Below are 13,831 nucleotides of genomic sequence, written 5' to 3'. Positions count from 1 at the left end.
ATAATCCGCCTAACAGAAGAGGCCAATCAAGATCAACACGACAGAATCCCCTAGCGGATAACAGCCTACACAGAGGCAACAAAATCAGAAAATCAAAAGAGTCACCCGAATAAGGATAATCGGGATACTCCACCAACGTCGAAAGGACGTCAGCCAATCATAAGGCATCGCTCACCTCAGGAAGAGCATCTTTGTGTCTGCATCCCCACGGAATCAGAATTTCCCAGTGGGCACCAACTACGCAATGGAAAGTTGGGACACAAGAACCTATGAGTAACTGCACATCCCCTAGACGGATCCCTGCGTTATCCAGCCCTCAGCAGCACCAAAATCAAAAACAACCGTCGAAGCAGCATCGTGGACTGTGGAGAAAAAATCATCACAATAGAATCCCCCAACGGATAACAGCCTACGCAGAGGCAATAAAACCAGAAAATCAAAAGAGTCACCCAAATAAGGATAACCGGGATACTCCACCACCGTCGAAAGGACGTTAGCCAACCATAAGGCACCGCTCACATCAGAAAGAGCATCTTTGTGTCTGCACACCCAAGGAATCAAAAATTCCCCAGTGGGCACCAACTACGCAATGGAAAGTTGGGACACAAGAACCTATGAGTAACTGCACATCCCCTAGACGGATCCCTGCGTTATCCAGCCCTTAGTGGCACAAAAATCAAAAACAATCGTCGAAGCAGCATCGTGGACTGTGGAGACAAAATCATCACAAATCCCTGGAGAGGGCAAACTCACACTGCCAACGTCGTCAGAAACACGGAGGCAGACCCTGGGGAGGGCAAACCGCAGACCTTGGAGAGGGCAAACTCACGCTACCAAAGTGACCAGAAGCACGGAGGTACGCAACCCTGGGGAGGGCAAACCGCAGACCCTGGATAGGGCAAACTCAGCTGCCAAGGTTGTCAGAAACACCGAGGCAGAGCCTGGAGAGGCGGGTACTCAGCTACCCCGTCGTCAGAAACAACGGAGGTATGCAACTGTCAAGGTTGTCAGAAACACCGAGACAGAGCCTGGAGAGGCGGGTACTCAGCTACCCCGTCGTCAGAAACAACGGAGGTATGCAACTGCCAATGTCGTCAGAAACACAGAGGCAGAGCCTGGAGAGGCGGGTACTCAGCCACCAACGTCGTCAGAAACACGGAGGTGTGCAACTGCTAACGTCGTCAGAAACACGGAGGCAGAGCCTGGAGAGGCGGGTACTCAGCTACCGAGGTTGTCAGAAACACCGAGGTATGCACGAGCCTGGAGAGGCGACGACTAATACTCAACCTGGAGAGGCGACTCAACAATTTTCCACCGGGAGACACTACAAGTCGGAAGGATGGCTTATTCCCCGGACAATTGGGTCAACTCCTTTACTTGTCAACCGGTACACCAAAAAGCCGTTTGACTAAGTAAAGGGGGGGCAGTTGTAGACCCCTAAAATTGTCCGGGTCGGAAATAAGACTCGAAGACTCTCGAAGACCGAAGGAAAGTCAGCCGAAAGGACTCCTGGAAGACCCTAGGATGATTCTTCATAGGTTTAGAAGTCTTAGAGTAGCTTAAAATAAGGATGTGGGAGGATTGGAGCTCAATACGGCCTCCTAGAAGTTCAGTACGGCCGTACTGAACAATTTGAACTACAATACGGCCGTACTGAAACCAATACGGCCGTACTGAAGTTTTTGAACTTCAGTACGGCCGTACTGAATTCAATACGGCCGTACTGTAGTTCAAAACTTCAGTACGGGCCGTATTGATGTCAGAGGCCGTACTGCGCCTCACTCCTATATATAGGACGTCATTTGGACGTCATTCCAGACATTTGGACACTTTTTCCATACTTTTGGACCTGTCGCCACCCGCCGAAACGGACCTTGGCATTCGCGATGATGGTTGGACTCTTTTTAAGTTTTTAAAAATGATGGATTGTTAGAACGACTTATTCTCAAACTGAGACCTCATCGAACTAACAATTTTATTAAATGAATCACCAATCCATGTTAATCCCATGCGGGACCCTCCATGGATTAGTGGTTTTCGCAAAAGAAGGGTTCTTGGAGTCGCCACCAATGTTTTACTCAAAACATTGGAAAAAGATATAAGGCAATTGATTTCATAAATCAACTTTGGCCATTACAACCAGAGTTGGGTAAGGGAGTCGGTTACGTGCGGGGAAGGTGTTAGCAACCCACAACGCCCCTTTCGGGTTCCCTATGACGGATTATTTCATAAATAACAGTGTAAAATTACTAAATTACCCCTATTTATTAGAAACGATTATAAGCGGAAAATTTACATGATGAAAATTCTAAATATGCAATGCAACAATCAGAAAGCGGTAAAAGAAGGGATTTGGAAAAGAATCCTTTGAAGCGTGCTTTTATATATTTAAACAGACGTTGGGAGGCTTTTTGGCGCTCCTTCCCACTACACGCTCGCTCGTTCCTTCCCTAAAGATTAATTTTTACTATGGAAATCAAAAAGATTTCCCTTCGACAAGTTCGAATCCTCAAGCTAAATGCTCATAACTCAAGAACTTTGTCGGATCGGCTCTCGGAGAGACTTCTAGGGCAGAACACTGCTCAAAAACCCCAGAATACTCAGCAAGAGGGTCCAAAAGTATGGAAAAAGTGTCCAAAATGTGTGTAATGACGTCCTATATATAGGAGTGAGGCGCAGTACGGCCTCTGACATCAATACGGCCCGTACTGAAGTTTTGAACTACAGTACGGCCGTATTGAATTCAGAACGGCCGTACTGAAGTTCAAAAACTTCAGTACGGCCGTATTGGTTTCAGTACGGCCGTATTGTAGTTCAAATTGTTCAGTACGGCCGTACTGAACTTCTAGGAGGCCGTATTGAGCTCCAATCCTCCCACATCCTTATTTTAAGCTACTCTAAGACTTCTAAACCTATGAAGAATCATCCTAGGGTCTTCCAGGGTCTTCCAGGAGTCCTTTCGGCTGACTTTCCTTCGGTCTACGAGAGTCTTTGAGTCTTATTTCCGACCCGGACAATTTTAGGGGTCTACAGCTGCCCCCCCCTTTACTTAGTCAAACGACTTTTTGGTGTACCGGTTGACAAGTAAAGGAGTTGACCCAATTGTCCGGGGAATAAGCCATCCTTCCGACTTGTAGTGTCTTCCGGTGGAAAATTGTTGAGTAGCCTCTCCAGGTTGAGTATTAGTCGTCGCCTCTCCAGGCTCGTGCATACCTCGGTGTTTCTGACAACCTCGGTAGCTGAGTACCCGCCTTTCCAGGCTCTGCCTTCGTGTTTCTGACGACGTTAGCAGTTGCACACCTCCGGGTTTCTGACGACGTTGGTGGCTGAGTACCGCCTCTCCAGGCTCTGTCTCTGTGTTTCTGACGACATTGGCAGTTGCATACCTCCGTTGTTTTTGACGACGGGGTAGCTGAGTACCGCCTCTCCAGGCTCTGTCTCGGTGTTTCTGACAACCTTGACAGTTGCATACCTCCGTTGTTTCTGACGACGGGGTAGCTGAGTATTAGTCGTCGCCTCTCCAGGCTCGTGCATACCTCGGTGTTTCTGACAACCTCGGTAGCTGAGTACCCGCCTCTCCAGGCTCTGCCTCCGTGTTTCTGACGACGTTAGCAGTTGCACACCTCCGTGTTTCTGACGACGTTGGTGGCTGAGTACCGCCTCTCCAGGCTCTGCCTCTGTGTTTCTGACGACATTGGCAGTTGCATACCTCCGTTGTTTCTGATGATGGGGTAGCTGAGTACCGCCTCTCCAGGCTCTGTCTCGGTGTTTCTGACAACCTTGACAGTTGCATACCTCCATTGTTTCTGACGACGGGGTAGCTGAGTATTAGTCGTCGCCTCTCCAGGCTCGTTGCATACCTCGGTGTTTCTGACAACCTCGGTAGCATGAGTTTGCCCTCTCCAGGGTCTGCGGTTACCGTGTTTCTGACGACGTTGGCCGCTGCATACCTCCGTGTTTCTGACGATGGGGTAGCTGAGTATTAGTCGTCGCCTCTCCAGGCTCGTTGCATACCTCAGTGTTTCTGATCACTTTGGCAGCTTGAGTTTGCCCTCTCCAGGGTCTGCGGTTTGCCCTCCCCAGGGTTGCATACCTCCGTGCTTCTGGTCACTTTGGTAGCGTGAGTTTGCCCTCTCCAGGGTCTGCGGTTTGCCCTCCCCAGGGTCTGCCTCCGTGTTTTTGACGACGTTGGCAGTGTGAGTTTGCCCTCTCCAGGGATTTGTGATGATTTTGTCTCCACAGTCCACGATGCTGCTTCGACGATTGTTTTTGATTTTTGTGCCACTAAGGGCTGGATAACGCAGGGATCCGTCTAGGGGATGTGCAGTTACTCATAGGCTCTTGTGTCCCAACTTTCCATTGCGTAGTTGGTGCCCACTGGGGAATTTCTGATTCCTTGGGGGTGCAGACACAAAGATGCTCCTTTTGAGGTGAGCGATGCCTTATGATTGGCTGACGTCCTTTCGACGTTGGTGGAGTATCCCGGTTATCCTTATTCGGGTGACTCTTTTGATTTTCTGATTTTGTTGCCTCTGCGTAGGCTGTTATCCGCTGGGGGATTCTATTGTGATGATTTTGTCTCCACAGTCCACGATGCTGCTTCGACGGTTTTTTTTATTTTGGTGCCACTAAGGGCTGGATAGCGCAGGGATCCGTCTAGGGGATGTGCAGTTACTCATAGGTTCTTGCGTCCCAACTTTCCATTGCGTAGTTGGTACCCACTGGGAAGTTCTGATTCCATGGGGATGCAGACACAAAGATGCTCTTCCTGAGGTGAGCGATGCCTTATGATTGGTTGTCGTCCTTTCAACGTTGGTGGAGTATCCCGGTTATCCTTATTCGGGTGACTCTTTTGATTTTCTGATTTTGTTGCCTCTGTGTAGGCTGTTATCCGCTGGGGGATTCTGTCGTGTTGATCTTGATTGGCCTCTTCTGTTAGGCGGATTATCTTGACGTTCGGTGTTTGGCTGAATGCCGAATTCCGTTTGGGGAATGGTTATTGATGTTTTTGATTTTTCTCTTTTTGAAGGAGTGCCTCTGAGTAGGCGAATGATCTTGATGTTCGGTGTTCGGCTGAGTGCCAGATTCCGCTTGGGGAATGGTTATTGATCTTTTTGATTTTTCTCTTTTTGAAGGAGTGCCTCTGAGTAGGCGAATTATCTTGGTGTTTGGTGTTCGGCTGAGTGCTGGATTCCGCTTGGGGAATGGTTGTTGATGTTTTTTGATTTTTCTCTTTTTGAAGGGGTGCCTCTGAGTAGGCGAATGGGGATTGAGGATCTTATGTATCCCAGAGTATTATTTAGAAAGCCTCTTCAGGCTTAGCTTCACTCGTCGCTCGAGTTGGAAAGCTATCTTCCACTGAGGAAGTCTGAGTCCTTTGACTTGGATATTTTGTTTGGATGATCATGCTTCCATTGGGGAATCTTGCTGATCTTGCGCTGATAGCTTTCACTGGGAGTTCGGCCCAAGAGTGCAAGCTGAGATGTCTCTGGGGAGTATTATTTCGGCAAGCCTCTCCAGGCTCAGTTATTCTGTACGATTGGGGAGTATTATTTCGGCAAGCCTCTCCAGGCTCAGTTATTCTGTATGATGAGGGAGTATTATTTCGGCAAGCCTCTCCAGGCTCAGTTATTCTGTATGATGAGGGAGTATTATTTCGGCAAGCCTCTCCAGGCTCAGTTATTCTGTACGATGGGGGAGTATTATTTCGGCAAGCCTCTCCAGGCTCAGTTATTTTGTATGATGAGGGTGATTTTTTGAATTTTTGCCTTTTTTGTCGTTTTTTTGGCTTTTTCTGTTGACTGCTGTCATACACAAGAAATTTTTTTCTATTTTTCTATTTTATGCGATTGCCTCATGATAAGGTCTTTAAATGTGCAACTAAAGGCCAATACGGCTGTATCCATTTCAGTACGCCTGTATTGAGTTAAAAATTTGTTCATAACCCTAATTTTAGTACGGGCGTACTGAACATGGTACGGGCGCATTGTTTTTTCTGAAGTTTGATTTTTTTTGATTTTTTTGGTTTTTTCAATAAACAGAGAATAAGTGATCTTCCAGTACACCTATCATCTGTATGCATGTATGCGGTATGATGCACCTAATTCTATTTGATTTATTTTTCAAAAGAATTAATCGATGCGTTTCTTTGCTTGGATTTTGCCATTCCTCTAGACGGGCTGTGCGCTGCCGATTTCTGTAACCGAGGAATGATGCGTGAGATTTGGTGTCATTGACCCAGTGATCATTCCCTTCCTTTAAAAGATGTATTAACCTTCCTATTGACCACTATATCTCCATGTTTCCACTAGATTATTCTAAAATCGTTTGGGACAAGAGAAAAGAAAGGAAAGATATTTTTGTTCAAAAGTTTGTGTTTTAGAGGGGATTATTTATTGAAAATGGTTTTTGTAAGAATGGCTGGCCAAGGTAGGCTTATGTGTTTAGGCTGGTTTGATTAAACACTTATGAAGTTAAGAAAGTCCTGTTATTGACGTTGTGATTTGACAATTTAGATAGCTTCCCTTGAACCTTTCTTTTTGAATTCGGCTCATGGTACCATCATGGATTTCTTTTGTTTTTTGATTGTCCTTATTTTTTGCCTAAAACACCCTTTTGTGGCGTCTCAGCGGACCTTTGTTTTTTGTTTATTTTTGTAACCCTAACTTTTGCCTAGGTCACCCTTTTGTGGGATTCCTAGCGGGTCTTTTGCTCTTATTTTTGCGCAGCCCCCTTTTTGGGTTTCCTGCCGAGCTTTTTTGTTTTCATGATTTTTGTTCTTTAAAGGATTCCTTTTTTATCCATGATGGCACTTGTCGAGGCCAAGGAATGGTGCTCCAAGTTGTCACACACACTTCCACATAAAAATGATGCGGGTTTATTGTTTATTAAGACAATTTTAACCTCATTCATGCTTATTCAAACAGGGTTAAAATAATGTGGTCTAGAGATTTATTGCAAGCAAGAAAAGAAGCAATAAGAAATAATAAAGAATGATTTTATTATAATTCTAGAGGAAACATGTGCCCTATCGAGGCTCGGGGGTCGGGTTGTCCCCGAGGAGTAATCTCTAATAGTCATCAGGTCTATACATCCCTATCGGAAGGAGAAAAACACTTGACGACGACGACCGGCCTTAACGCTTGTGAACCGGCCTTCCTAAAGATCTGGCTTAAAGAACGTCGAGAAGGATCTTGATTCCTCTTCGTCCTTTGATCTTTATTAGGGTTGTATCCTAGCCCTTGTTTCCCCGGATTATCGTTAATAATGGGTAGCTCGGGAATTCCTTGGGAATCCTTGCCAAGTCCTTGTCCGGGCAAGTATCCATTCTTGGTGAGCATATGGGCTACCTTCTTCATTTCTCGGGGAAACGTTTCAACATTGGCAATCTCCAATGCTTGGAAGGCGGTTTCTAGAGCTTCCTCTGCTGCATCCACATAAGGTATGGCAGATGGCTTGCTGATGAGTATGTCATCTTCAGCTTGTACAGTCACCAGCTTGTCACCCACTATGAATTTGACTTTCTGGTGGAGCATAGAGGGAACAGCTTTCGCATCATGAATCCAAGGTCGGGCGAGGAGACAGCTGTATGCGGGAGTAATATCCATCACTTGAAATTCGACATTGAAGATGGTGGGTCCAATTTGGATTGGAAGATTGATTTCTCCCACCACTTCTCTTTTAGAACCGTCGAAAGCTCGAACGATCATGTTGCTCGGGCGCATTTGGACTCCCTTGATTGCCATTTGATCGAACGTTCTTTTTGGCATCACATTCAAGGAAGATCCGTTATCCACCAAGACTTTAGCGATGTGATACTCCTTGCACTTTACAGAGATGTGCAAGGGCTTGTTGTGATTCGGTCCCTCAGCGGGGATCTCTTCATCGGTGAAAGAGAGGTGATCACTAGCCGTGATGTGACTAACAATCCCCTCAAACTTGTCTTGGGAGATAGTGTGCGACACATATGCCTCGTTCAAGACTTTCAACAGAGCTTGCCGATGCGGTTCGGAACTTAGGATCAACGACAACAGGGTAATCTTTGCTGGCGTCCTATGAAGTTGATCCACGATGGAGTACTCGCTCTGTCGGATATATGTTAACAGCTCATCAGTCTCCTCCTCGGATTCTTTATTTTCCTCGGTTTTCTCTTCTTTTTCTTTCCCTTTATTCTTGGGAGCTTTGTCATGAAGATCTTCGAGAGTGTAGATCCTGCCACTCCTAGTCATGCCCCCAAGTCCAGCGATGTTAGAGATATCGTTGTCGGCAGAAGAATGGATGTCGTATATCCATGGCACAGCCTTATTTGATTTGTAGGGAAAAGGTCTTGGAGCAGTGATCCTTAACGGTGTCGGACCTTCCCCTTTATTTGTCATGATTACCAACAACGGAGTTGATGTGTGTTCACTTGGCGCGGTTGTTGGTTTACACTTAATAACAAACGGCGTGCGATCCATTCTGAACATACGCATCGATTAATCCTTTCTTTTTATTAATGTTTATTAATGAATTACTAGGAGGGATGTATGAAATGCAAACCTAGATCCCTCCATGATCTTTGATAAGAATGCATGATATGAGATGATGGCGTTGAATATGCATGCATTGTGTTTATTCAACTAAGCATTATCATGTTTTCAGGATGTTCCTAAGATGATGCATGATATCGCTTGGTTTGGATAAATAACCCTTTTTCTTTTTTGGGTATTTTTTATTTATTATTTTTTTTTGTATTTTTGGGTGAAAAGGGAAACTACCTATATGAATGTGATGAAGGTAGATGTTAACACCATGTAATGGAAGATTCTTATTCCTATTTATTCTTATTTTAAAAGGGAATGTTGTATGTTTAAAGAATGCAATGTATGCTCAAACAATGTCACATAAACAATGCACAAACAATTCACTCATCCACGAACAGTCACGAGCGAATCACGAGGTAGGGGTATCCTGCAGAAAAGTGCATATTCAAGGAGGTTCTAACTGTTCTCACCGGTCTGAGGCCCCCAAGGTGCCCCCATTATAGGGACCTAATTCCTCTCGTCGTAAGTCGATGGAAAGCTCCAACGCACTGTCGGACTCGAGTTCATGGTTATCACCTCGAGTGATGTTTTCCGACAACGGTCTACGGGCACCTAGACCCATTCGACAACCGGCCGTACTAACATCCACTCCCTATGGCTTTCCACTCATGCCCCCGGGTATAGAGGGAACTGTTGTGTGCAAAGGTTTGTGTGTAGTTTGTATTTCAAACAATCGCGAGAATTTAAACATACAACAATTATTAAAGCCAAATAGATAAAACATGTTATCATACAAGTGAGGGGTAATGAAGTAATTTTAAACTTTTATTTTAAAAAAATCCATCACTAAATGGGACTGACTCTCGAGGCTTCCCTAGTGGAGTCGCCATCTGTCGCCACCCGCCGAAACGGCTCAAAAACCCCAGAATACTCAGCAAGAGGGTCCAAAAGTATGGAAAAAGTGTCCAAAATGTGTGTAATGACGTCCAAATGACGTCCTATATATAGGAGTGAGGCGCAGTACGGCCTCTGACATCAATACGGCCCGTACTGAAGTTTTGAACTACAGTACGGCCGTATTGAATTCAGTACGGCCGTATTGAATTCAGTACGGCCGTACTGAAGTTCAAAAACTTCAGTACGGCCGTATTGGTTTCAGTACGGCCGTATTGTAGTTCAAATTGTTCAGTACGGCCGTACTGAACTTCTAGGAGGCCGTATTGAGCTCCAATCCTCCCACATCCTTATTTTAAGCTACTCTAAGACTTCTAAACCTATGAAGAATCATCCTAGGGTCTTCCAGGAGTCCTTTTGGCTGACTTTCCTTCGGTCTTCGAGAGTCTTCGAGTCTTATTTCCGACCCGGACAATTTTAGGGGTCTACAGGACCCTCTTGCTGAGTATTCTGGGGTTTTTGAGCAGTGTTCTGCCCTAGAAGTCTCTCCGAGAGCCGATCCGACAAAGTTCTTGAGTTCTGAGCATTTAGCTTGAGGATTCGAACTAGTCGAAGGGAAATCTTTTTGATTTCCATAGTAAAAATTAATCTTTAGGGAAGGAACGAGCGAGCGTGTAGTGGGAAGGAGCGCCAAAAAGCCTCCTAACGTCTGTTTAAATATATAAAAGCACGCTTCAAAGGTTTCTTTTCCAAATCCCTTCTTTTACCGCTTTCTGATTGTTGCATTACATATTTAGAATTTTCATCATGTAAATATTCCGCTTATAATTGTTTCTAATAAATAGGGGTAATTTAGTAATTTTACACTGTTATTTATGAAATAATCCGTCATAGGGAACCCGAAAGGGGCGTTGTGGGGTGCTAACACCTTCCCTGCACGTAACCGACTCCCTTACCCAACTCTGGTTGTAATGGACAAGGTTGATTTACGAAAATCAATTGCCTTATCCCTTTTTCCAATGTTTTGAGTAAAACATTGGTGGCGACTCCAAGAACCCTTCTTTTTGCGAAAACCACTAATCCATGGAGGGTCCCGCTTGGGATTAACATGGATTGGTGAATCATTTAATAAAATTGTTAGTTCGATGAGGTCTCAGTTTGAGAATAAGTCGTTCTAACAATCCATCATTTTTCAAAACTTAAAAAGAGTCCGACCATCGTCGCGAATGCCAAGGTCCGTTTCGGCGGGTGGCGACAGTTAGCATTCAAAAACAATTGAGAAAAGCATTCAACATAAAAATCTTTGTTAAAAGTTTTGTGGAATTGAAAATACCACAAGGGAGTTTAGTGATTTCCACTTGAAAAGGCTTGGTTATTAAGTGGCTCTTAGTAGCTCACCTCCCTTGATAGTGCAACTTGTACACTTAGACTTCCAAGTGTTATTTTTGTTCCTAGAAAAATACCAAGAATATTTTGTTCCTTTTGCATAGCATATAAAACTCTTTTTGTTTAATCATGAGAAAACATTCCTTAGGTATTAGTGACTCAAGCTCTTTAAAATATTTTTCACAGCCTACTCAAGAGCTTAAGCCACTAGCACCTTGGACAAAGCAAGAAGTGTTAAAAAGAGTAAAAAAAGAACTTGAAAGAGAAGCACAACTTGCAATTTTGGAGGAAGAAACTCTCATTCTTAAACAAAAGGAAGAAAAACTTTTAGCAAAAATAAAATTGAGAAAAACAAGGAAAAAAGAAATAAAAAAGGCATGTATCTTGGGGAAGAGTAAGGAGGAAAATATCTCCTCTAAAGGACTTGTGAGTGAAGAGAGTTGTTCTATCACTGAAAACCATTGGCAAAATATTCTCTTCTTACATAAAGACCTTAACTCTTACCCTTATGCTACCACTAGTCATGAAGTAGAGATTCAAGAACAAATTATTTTAAAGAAAAATGAATCTCAACTTCAAGATATAGTGAAGAAGGAGTGGACTATTTATAGTTTTACTCCTTATACTACTTCCTTGGAGGTGCACAAGGAAGAAAGTATTTATGTGGTCTTAATAAAGCACCCAATTTTTGGTTTACATTGTTTGGTGGATATGAATTGTAATGATCTATATTCTATGTTTGATCTTAAGGGAAGTTCTTACTCTTTTGAACTAAATTTGATTCCTTCACTCTTTTGAACTAAATTTGATTCCTTCCCTACAAGACAAATATAGTTTATATGATTATGAATATCTAACAAACAATCAAATCCAAAATTGTTTAGGAAGTTTTCTAGCCTTATTTTCTTTATATTCTAGGAAATGCCTAGGTTACCATTTAGGGTACTTTGGGCAAGATGTTTTAATTTTTAAGAATCATTCTTTCCATTGTATTAGTCTTAGTGTTACTACATTTTTAGGATTTCATTCTAGGTTATGCTTAGAAGAGGATCCTATTTGTACTTTTAGGAAGTTCAGTTTCAATAGTTTAGTTTTCTTTGCTAGGTTAGATAGAAGGATTCCTCTTAGGATCCACATTCCATTTTCTTTTCATAAACATGTCACCTCTTATACATTGTTTGTTGTGCATGTAGGTGATGATTTTTCTTCCATGGATCCTCGTGATTTGAGGACAAATCCTTTTCAAGATGGAGGGGATGATGGAATCATGCCTAGGAAGGCAAGGGGTGACACATTGAAAGAGCCAAGAGGAGTTAGCTAGACATGAAGGTTTGGGCCAGTCAAGGCCCAATGGGCCTAGAAAGCCCAATTTGAGCTTCACATGGGCCATCTCTTGATAAATCCATTTTTCTCATATTTTGTACATATTATATTAGTATAGGTTTCACATATTTTGTTCTTGTATTTTGGACCACATAGAGTAGCATTTTAGGCTTTAGGCTTATTGGGCCTAGTTTTGGGCTTCTTGGGCCTTTGGGCTTTTGGTACCTAATATTGGGCTCATTTTCATTCTTGTAATTTTTCCTTTCCATTGTATTTTTTTGGCCATTGTATTTAGGCCATTAGAATAGGAAAATACAAGGAAAACTTATGTGGACGGATTAGGTTAAATTAGGGTTAATTTGGAAGCCATTTAAGTTGCATTTGAGTCACATGTTCCTCACCACTGGTGGCTGAACATGTGTTTACTCAAATGCAACCCTAAATGCTATCTAAATTAAATCTAAATGCATGGAACACCTAAACTCACGGACTTGCACATGTGCACCTAAATTTGAATTCAAATTTCAAACTTGAATTCAAACTTTAGGCGCCAATTTTGTGTAGCCTTGTTTAGGCTCCAATGCTACTCAAATCCATGGCTACTTAAGTGAATACTTCTCACTATAAAAACACTTTTGATATATGAAATTTGAGAGCATTCTTCATCCCAAGTTTCCTCAAGAGTCACCGTGAATATTTTCCCTCAAAACCCTAGGAACCTTACCATAGTTCCTACCTTTTGAAGGGAGCAATCCTTTGAGCCTTATGCTAGGATACTTCCATCCTTAGTTTAGGCTTTACCAATCCGAGAATCCTCCATTCAAGTGTTCATTCCATTCAGTTTCAAGCTCCATTGAAGAGGTCCAAGCTTTGGTGAATCTGAGGAGAAGAACACCTACCACTTCTCCTAGTTTTTGCCATCACAAGCTAAGTCTACTACAAAACCTCATGGACTATACCCCCCCTTGCCAATATCCAATGCTCCTTGGGTAGATATTTCCATGGATATTATCCTTGATTTGCCTAGGACCCAAAGAGGAAAGGATTTCATCTTTGTGGTTGTGGACCGTTTTAGTAAAATGGCACACTTTATTCCATGCCACAAAGTGGATGATGCAAGTAGTGTTGCTAAGTTATTCTTTCAAGAAATACTGAGACTTCATGGGTTACCTAAAACTATAGTTTCAGATAGAGATGTTAAGTTCCTTAGCCATTTTTGGAAAACTTTATGGGCAAGGCTAGGAACTAAACTACTATTTTCTACCACATGTCATCCCCAAACTGATGGGCAAACTGAGGTAGTTAATAGGTCTCTTGGGACTATGTTGAGGGAAATCCCCAAAGGCAAAAAAAAGTCATGGGATGACTATCTCCCTCATGTGGAGTTTTCATATAATAGGGTGGTCCATAAAACCACCAACATGTCTCCTTTTGAGATTGTTTATGGTTTTAATCCTCTCACTCCTTTAGATTTATTGCCTATTCCCGATGTTGCTTCCTTTATACATAAAGAAGGCACTTCTAGGGCTGAATTTGTCAAAAACTTGCATGAGAGGGTTAGGAATCATATTCAATCCCAAACAGAAAAATATGCAAAATACAATAATAAGGTAAGAAAGGAGGTTGTCTTCAAGGAAGGAGACTGGGTTTGGCTGCACCTTAGGAAGGATAGGTTTCCTTCCAAAAGAAAGTCCAAACTTAGTCCT

This window comes from Cajanus cajan, chromosome 3, assembly GCF_000230855.2.
Source record: "Cajanus cajan strain Asha chromosome 3, NIPB_CcT2T_4, whole genome shotgun sequence".
Taxonomy (NCBI): domain Eukaryota; kingdom Viridiplantae; phylum Streptophyta; class Magnoliopsida; order Fabales; family Fabaceae; genus Cajanus; species Cajanus cajan.
Note: the sequence above shows the minus strand (reverse complement) of the source record.